Raw genomic sequence first — 9,891 nt, forward strand, 5'->3', positions numbered from 1 at the left:
ATAATTCAATCCAATTGTATACGTACCTTTTCTTTCCCTTTTCTTACTTGTTGAACCATCTAGAATTACATGGGATACACGGGAAGGCTCACACAAAGCGTGCTTAAACAGATAACCGTAACCTTTCCTTTACTACAATGCTCACACAAGCTATGAAATAGGCCTGCTTACACGAGCTGTGGGTCAGAATGTAAGCTACATGATGCTGCTCACACGATTTGTGGAGAATCCGCAATAATTGCTGGACCTAAGCCATTGGTAGGACATTCAAGATCAGTACCCGGAACACGATATACGTAATTTATTCATAGTATTGATTGGTTTATGCATCGATCATTTGCATTATAAATAACATATTGACATTCAATTAAATAAAATGAATAGAATAACCATTCATACGAACTTACCTCTATGACTAAGGGCGTGGAAGTTAAATTGAGCTAATTCGAAGCTTTAGCTTTACCTTGATCTAGGTCCGTACATGGTTTAGCTTGATCTAAATAAACAATTTCAATCCATTTAATACTTCTAGTATTCAATTTAATCCACATTTCAAATTTAGGAAAAATTACTATTTCACTCCTAACATTTTAACTTTTCACAATTTAGTCCTTAAACTCATAATTTGAAATCTTAGCATTTTAATCCTTATTATAGGCTAACTAAATTCTTTTGGGACTTATACCAACCCGAATAAATCATCATTTCATAAATTTAACAAGAATTTTGACTATTTTTACAAACCAATCCCTAAATACAATTTCATTAAAAATCACTTTACAAAACTTGTTTATTTCTCATCAAAGATTCATACTCTATCATTTAACATCAAAAACCATTAAAGAACATTCATGGCATAACCCTCAACCTTTAACAGTTTTACAAATTGACCCCCAGGCTAGCTAGATTAAGCTAAAACGATTACAAAACCATAAAAATAATTAAAAACGGGGCTTAGAAACACTTACATGCAAGAGAGAAGACTAGCCGAATACTCAAACTCTAAAAATAGCCATTTTTTCTTTAATTTCGGTGATGATGAGAGAATGAAGAAGATGACACCACTTTTTTTAGGTTATTTTAGTTTTAATTTCCAATTTACCATTTTATCTTTTAAAAATCATTAAAATTTCAATAAAACCTAACCCATATAAATTCACTAACTAATAAAATGGTCTAATTACATTTTAAGTCCTTTAGTTTAAGATTACATAACCATTTTACCCTTTTAACTAATAGAACTCAACTTCTACCCTTTTTATGATTTAGTCCTTTTTACTTAAATAACCATTTCAACATTAAAATTTCTTAACGAAATTTTTATATGACCTTAATAAAATCCTGTAAACATTAAAATAATAAAATAATAATAATTTACTTGTCAAATTTGTGGTTCCAAAACCACTACTCCGATTTCCCTTGAAATGGGCTATTACAACTCTCCCCCTAAAGGAATTTTCGTCCCCAAAAATCTTACCAGAAAGTAGGTTCGGGTATTGCACTTTTATAGGTTCTTCCGATTCTCAGGTAGCTTCTCCAATTTTGTGTTGTTCTAGAGAACTTTAACTGAAGTTATACTTTTATTTCTTAATTCTTTAACTTTTCGAGCTAAGATTCTGGTCGGTTCTTCACTGTATGTCATATCTAGCTAAATCTCAACATCTACAGGTGAAATCACGTGCGAAGGATTTGATTGATACCATCGTAACATCGATACATGAAACACATTATGAATCTTTTCTAACTCTGACAGTAGAGATAACTGATAAGGTACTGGTCCAATTCTCTCAATGATCTTGTACAACCTGATGAATCGCGGACTAATCTTCCCTTTTTAGCCAAACTAGAGAACTTTTCTCCAGGGTGATACCTTCAAGAATACTCTATCACCGACTTGAAGCACGATATCTTTTCTTTTCAAATATGCGTAGGATTTTTGATAATCAAAAGTAGCTTTCAAACTCTGTCATATCACTTTGACCTTTTCTTCAGTTTCTCGAATCAGATCAACACTGAATATCTTTTTCTCGCTCAGACTAACCATTAGTCTTTGGATGAAATGTTGTACTAAAATGTAGTAGAGTACCCAGAGCTTTATGTAACTTAGTCCAGAATCAAGAAGTAAATCATGGATCCCTATCAGAGATAATAAATACTAGCACACCATGCAATCTGATAGTCTCAGAAACATACAATTCAACTAACTTTTCAAGTGAATAATATGTACGTACAAGAATAAAATGCGCAGATTTTGTCAAACGATCTACAATAACCTAGACATCTTTCTTTCTCAGAGGTAGAGTTATTGCCAATACAAAATTCATTGTGATACGTTCCTATTTCCACTCTAGAATCATCACAGATTGCAATAAACTAGAAGGTACTTGATGTTCGGCTTTAACTTGCTGACAGATCAAACATTTTGATACGAATTTTGAAATCTCTCGTTTCATACATGACCACCAGTACATCTGTTTCAAATCACCGTACATTTTATTTCTATTTGGATGTGCCGACAAGCTACTACTTTGAGCTTCCTGTAAAATCTTCTGAATTAGATCAGAATTCTTCGGGACACAAATTATTTTTTTTGAAGTACAAACTATCATCAGAATCAACATGAAAATTTGAATCAAGTGCCAACTCAATTTGTTTCCGTTTAGAGATCAAATTCGCATCATATTTCTGAATGTCAACAACCTGTTACAAAAACGTCAGTATTACTTCTAATTCAGCTAAAATTGAACCATAATCAATCAACATCAACCGTGTGATCAAAGCTCGCAAAGTAAACAAAGATTTTCTACTCAAAGCATCAGCAATTACATTAGCCTTTCCTGAGTGATAGTCAATGACCAAGTCCTAATCTTTCAACAATTCAAGCCATCCATGTTGTCTCAAGTTCAGATCTTTCTGTGACATCAAATAGTTCAGGCTTTTGTGATCTGTGAAAATATGACATTTTTCTCCATACAAATGGTGTCGCCAAATCTTTAAAGCAAATACAATAGCTGCAAGATCTAAATTTTGAGTCAGATAATTCTTTTCGTGTGGTTTCAACTATCAAGAAGCATACGCTACAACTTTGCCTTATTGCATCAAAACATAGCCAAACCATTCAATGAAGCATCACTATAAATCACAAGTTCCTTACTGGACTCTGGCTAAACCAACACAGATACCTCAGTTAACAATGCTTTCAACTGGTTAAAACTTTGCTGTCACTTTTCAGACCATTCGAACATGACATCTTTTTGAAGTAGTTTTGTCAACGGTGCAATAATCATCGAAAAGCCTTTGACAAAAAATCTTCTATAATATTTGGCTAAACCCAGAAAAATTATGACTTTTTAAACATTTCTCGAAGGCTTTCAGTCCACTATAGCTTAGATTTTACTTAGATCAACTCTAATACCATCTGTCGACACCACTTGTCCCAAAAATCTGACTTTTCAAAGCCAAAATTTACATTTACTAAATTAGAAAATAATTGTTTCTAACATAGAGTCTGCAAAACAACTCTCAAATGATGGGCATGCTTTGTCTATTCTTGGGAATAAATCAAAATATCATCAATGAATACAACAACAAATCTGTCTAAGCACAGCCTGAATATTCTGTTCATTAAATCCATAAACACAGCAAGTGTATTGGTCAAATTGAACGGCATAACAAGAAATTCATAATGACTGTACCCAATTCTGAAAGTAGTCTTCAGCACATCCAAGTGTTTAACTCGTAGCTGATAATATCCAGAATGAAGATCGATCTTTGAAAACACTGTTGCACCTTTCAACTGATTAAACAAGTCATCTATACGTGGTAAGGGATATTTGTTCTTGATCGTAACTTTATTGAGCTATCTATAGTTGATACATAATCGAATTGACCTGTCTTTTTTCTTAACAAATAACACAGAAGCACCCTAAGGAGAAAAACTAGGTCGAACAAAGCCCCTATCTATCAACTCTTGCAACTGTGCTTTCAACTCTTTCAACTCAGTAGGTTCCATTTTATACAGAGCTATCGGAGATGTTCTTGGCGTTAACTCAATAGCAAACTCAATCTCTCTAATCGGTGGTAACCTTGGTAATTATTCTAGAAATACATCTGTGAACTCACACACAATCAAAACTTACTCTAATTTCAATTCTAAAAAAGTAGAATGAAATATATATGCGAGATATGCATCATATCCATTTCTAACATATTTCTGTGCCATCATAGCTGAGAAAATATTAGATGTATCATCTAGTCTATCTGATTCAATTCAGATCTTTTCACCATTCTAACATATTAACACAATATGCTTTCGTGTACAGTTTACAACAGCATCAAGCCGAGTTAACTAGTCCATACCCAAAATCACATCAAACTCATCAAATGGTAACAACATCAAATATGATGGAAAGTTGCAACCTTGAATCATCAAAGGATAGTTTTTATAGACTTTATCAACTAAATCATATTGACTGGAGGGTTCGTTACTTTAATCACATATTTAGTAGACTCAAAAGGTATTTTCTTATCCGATACTAAAGTTGTGCATACAAATGAGTACGTTGACCCAGGGTCAATCAAAGCATTAACATTAGTATCAAAGATAGAAAATGTTCCCATAATCACATCAGGTGTTGAAGCTTCCTCTCAAGCAGAAATCACATAAGCCCTAGCTAGTGCCTATGCTTTAGATCTAACATCAAAATCTTTTGTTCCACCTCGATTGTTGCCCGCATTTCCAGTGTCTCGGGGTGGTCTCCCTTTCACAGCTATATTACTCGAATGAGTATTCTGAACCTTCTCCTTATCTAATCTCTCAGGGTAATCTCTAAGAAAATGATCATAAGAACCACATTTAAAACATGACTGGTCTTCCAGTTTGTATTTACCAAAGTGTCGTCTATTACACTGTTGACATTCAGGCTTGTTGTTCTCGACACTACCCACACTTGCTACAAATGTAGCCTGAGGTTTCGAGCTCGAATACTGCTTTCCTTTATCTATCCCAAAATAACCTTCTGAAACTGATGAACGATTGTAGAATTCCTTTGATTTCTTTGATGGTAATGAGAACGAATTTCCCATAGGTCGCTTTCCCATATCATAAGCCTCAGAATTGACTTTTCTTTTTTCTTTCCTAAGTTCTTTAGCCTTGTGCACTCTATCAATCAAAACCACAAATTCTTTCAGCTTAAGAATCCCAACTAGAAACTTGATGTCTTCATTTAAATCGTTTTCAAACCAAGTGCACATAGCAACTTCTGTTGGTACACATTCCCAAGCATACTTACTGAGTCATACAAATTCTTTCTCATACTCAGCTATTGACATATGGCCTTGTTTCAATTCTAAAAATTCTTTACATTTCTTATCAACAAATTGCTGGCTAACATATTTCTTTCTGAACTCTATTTGCAAGAATTCCCAATTCACACGATCTCTAGGTATTACGACAATCAATGTGTTCCACCACTAGTACGTCGGGTCTTTCAATAGAGAAACAATACATTTTAAGCATTCAACCGATGTACAAGATAGCTCGTCAAATACCTTCACAGTGTTTTCTAACCAGAACTCAGCTATTTCTGGATCATCTTTGGCTGAACCATGAAATTGTCCGGCTCTAAATTTTAAAATTTTGTCAATCGGAGGCTTGCTTGCATGTATTTGTTCAAAAACCTGAGGAATTATAGGGGTCAATTGGGGTACGAGATGGGGTGGAGATCATTGAGCCAACAGGTTTGTTCTCACGAACTCTGTAAACCATTCAAACATCATCTGGAAGAAGGCTTCGTTAGCCTCTTCTCTGGCCCTCAGACATGGGCCTACTACCACTAGAAGCTACTCTGTGAATTGAGGCTTGTGCATTACTTTTAACCTCATCGAAATCAGCTCGGTTGGATGAAATCTTAGCGATATGAAACATAGTTCAATTTGAGTCAGGAGTTATCACAGTATCATAGGTTATAAAATGACATGTATTTCTAGACTCCATATATGCTACACTCAGTCTGAGAATCGACTAAATCGTAGCTCTGATACCACTAAATGTAACCCCCTTATCCCATTTCTACCGTCGAAATAGGGTTACAGAGCATTATTGTACAATCATGATAATTGAAACTTTAAATCATTCAATAATTTAATCATAACATAAACCATTCATAAACTTGCATCATGTCCCTAAATAAAGCCCTAGATGCCCTAACAAAACTTGGGACAAATTTGAAACAATTAAGAAAATTTGGGAAAAAGTAGCAAAGCTTGAAAATAGGGGTCACATGGTCCTGTGGCCAGGCCGTGTCCTCACCTATTTAACTCTTTGAGTACGATCACACGCCCGTGTGTCAGGCTGTGTAACTCTCTCAGTTGTCCCACACACCCGTGTGTCATGCCATGTGTTGGACCGTGTAACTCATTAACTTGCCTACAAAGGAACCCTCAAATGACACAGCCATGTGTCCCACACAGCTGAGTTACACGCTCATGTCTCAGGCCATGTGGACCCAAAATTCACCTAGAATCAAACAATTTCTAAGACCATTTCATGCACAATCATTCAACCCATTTAAGGAAAATTTAAAGGGACTTAAAAATCACCAAAACACACATAAAAATGCCCATTTCAATATCCTAATTCAACTAGTCAATATGTCATTTAAAGGCACCACATACAACAACCAAACATTATCTACTTATACATGTTCGTATGCTTCATTCCATGCATGCAATTCTAGACCATTTAGGTATTAAAACATATCACAATTAGCCATTTCCAAATCTTACAAAACAGACCATGAAAGACCATTAACAAACCATTACAAACTTACCAATGAACTTTATATACATGCACCTATAAGTGATCAAAATGACATAATTGGTAAAACATTTCAAATTACCAAATCACCATAAAATTCATAACTAAAACATCCAAATTACTAATACATATCATCTTATACATTCCATTATACACCTTGGCCAAAACATTCAAAAACTACTGATATATTTGTTGGATAGTGTGATAGATCTCCAACGAGCTTCCAACCAAATCGAGCTTCTAATAATCTATAAAACATAGAAAAGAAGCTACATAAGCACTAATGCTTAGTAAGCTCCTATAAACAAAACTTAACTTACAATATAAATTGCATAATGTAAGCCTAAGCATGAAATCAACCATAACCATAAGCTTGGCATAAGCCAAACAACAACATCAAGTTCACAAGTTAGTACACTTGTTCATATATATATGAAATCATCTATACGATATGTGATTCATCATGTATAAACACAACATGTTGCACCCTCACTGTTCCATAATATCATAATTCAATCCAAATGCATACTTACCTTTTCGTTCCCTTTTCTTACCCGTTGAACAATCTAGAATTACATCGGATACACAGGAAGGCTCACACAAAATGGCCTGAACATATAACCGTAACCTTTCCTTTACAACATTACTCACATGAGACATGAAATGGGCCTACTCACATGAGCTGTGGGTACAAATGTAAGCTATACGATGTTGCTCACACGAGCTGTGGAGAATCTGCAACAAATGCTAGACCTCAACCATCGATAGGATATTAAAGACTAGCACCCGAGACATGAAATCCTTAATAAAATGCCTAAGGCTCAATCAAGACTAAATCTACTTCATTTCTTCGTAGTTTTGATTGGTTTATGCATCAATAATTTTCATTATAAATAACATAATATCATTCAATTAAATAACATGAATATAATAACCATTCATACAAACTTAACATAAATATAATATCATTTTCAGCATATGACTTTTCTATTGTAGGAACTTCAATTGTTGGTTGACTTTCCTCTTTTTCAATAGGCTCATTTTCAACCACAACCTCTTTGGGTTCCAAAATCTTACCACTTTGTAATGCAACCACCTTGGAATATTCCTTACCCAAACTCCTTGGACTTTCTATGTTGTTTGGCAAGGCTCCTTGTGGTCTACTACGAAGCTCAGTAGCTAGCTGACCCATTTGGTTTACCGAATTTTTCAATGTTACTGTTTGACTTTGGATCAAATCATCATTTTTTGCCATGTACGCCTTCAACAAGTCCTCCCCGCTATTTGATGACTCAGCTTGTGGTGGTTTTGGAGCTTTTTGACTAAACCCTTGGCATTAGATGGGTCTATGTTACATATGATTATTCAGTCCATTTCCTTGGTTACATTAGGAAAAGTCTGGATCATTCCGCCATGATAGATTGTATAAGTTGGAATTTGGTCATTGTCCACTTCTATTTTGATACTGATTCATTGCATATCAAACAGACTCAGGGTTTCAAGGGCAATTCTCAAAAGAATGACCATCCCCACAATACACACAGGAAACAACATCATACTAACTTAGTGATTGAAGTGCAACATTATTTAAACCATTAGTGGTAAACTATTTTAACATTGAGGAAATAGAAGATACTTGAGTAGAGAAAGAAGTCTGCACATCCACTTTATACACTCCAGCTACTCGTCTTCTAATAACTAATCTATTTTTCGATCATTGGTAATTGTTGCTAGCGATCCTTTCGATGATCTTATAAGCCTCATTATAAGACTTAAAACAAAATTTCACCATTCATAGAAGCATCTACCATTAATCTTGTATGTGCATTGAGACCATTATAAAATGTTTCCAATTGGATAAAATGAGGAATCCCATGATGAGGACACTTACAAACCAACTCTTTGAATCTCTTCCATACCTCGTATAAGGACTCGTCATACAATTATTGAAAAGTAGTTATCTCATTTCGCAATTTTGCGTTCTTGCTTGGTATGAAATACATTACCAAAAATCTTTTGCTAATTATTTCCATGTAGAAATTAAACTTGTTGGTAATGAATTTAGCCATGCTCCTGCTCGATCTTGCAACGAGTATGGAAATAACTTCAACATTAACGCATCTTCAGTCACACTAGCTATCGTAAATGAATCACTCACCTCCATGAATAATCGAAGGTGAAGATGTGGATCTTCCATGGCCATACCACTAAACGGACCCACCATTTGGAGGATTTGAAGCATCACTGGTTTCAATTCAAATTGGGGTGCCTCGATATCTTGCCTTCTAATTCTCTGATTTAAATCATTAAAGAGTGGCATAGCATATTATTTTATGGCACGATCCCTATCATCAACAATAAGGATTGGGTTGTGCACATGATTCTCTCCATTACCTTGTCCATCGTTTTGATTTCCAAGGTCCACCTCAGCTTGTCTTTGAGCAAATCTCTTGCATCTTCTCTATCTAAATATCCGCTCAATTTCAGGGTCTGCAGGTAATAGATCAATGATTTGATCTATGCTCATGAACACCTGATAATAAATCACAAATAAAGAATAAATTAGTGATGTTAGAAATTAATTAAAAACCAAATTGCAAAAATAATTTCATAAAGAATAATTAAGGCAACAGTCTCCAATAATGGCGCCAAAAACTTGTAACAGGATTTTGTGCAAGTGTATATAGTCATTCAAGTAATAAGGAAGTAAAATGAGTTATCGACTCCACAGGGACTGTGTATGCTAATCGGTTAATTGTAAAATTATAAGTTAACAAATTAGTGGTAAGAACACAATACTTTGAGTGGTGGATGATTAAACTAAATTATCTAGATGTAAGATGATCCCTGTGCAATTAAATCTAAGTGCAAATGATCTAATTGTATGAATAGATTTTACCAGCAAAAACATAATTTCAACAATCAATAACTTGAATAGGCTAGGATAATCATATTAATTAATTTAATTAATTTTCATCATGCTTAACAATGTTTAGAAAACTTTCCATGGCAACTCGGTTGTTTCTAAGTTTGGAAACCAAATTAAATCCTCTCGGATCTTTTACTTAGTGAAA

At 34.5% G+C, this 9,891-nt stretch overlaps 1 non-coding gene across 1 annotated transcript; it reads left to right on the plus strand.

Moving 5' to 3' along the window:
• Positions 1 to 8,686: 8,686 nt before the first annotated feature.
• LOC121215740 (small nucleolar RNA R71) lies at positions 8,687 to 8,793 on the plus strand. Its single transcript, XR_005911716.1, has one exon. It is a non-coding gene; the product is annotated as a small nucleolar RNA R71 (small nucleolar RNA).
• The last annotated feature ends 1,098 nt before the right edge of the window (positions 8,794 to 9,891 follow it).

This window comes from Gossypium hirsutum, chromosome D03 (genome assembly GCF_007990345.1).
Source record: "Gossypium hirsutum isolate 1008001.06 chromosome D03, Gossypium_hirsutum_v2.1, whole genome shotgun sequence".
Taxonomy (NCBI): Eukaryota; Viridiplantae; Streptophyta; class Magnoliopsida; order Malvales; family Malvaceae; genus Gossypium; species Gossypium hirsutum.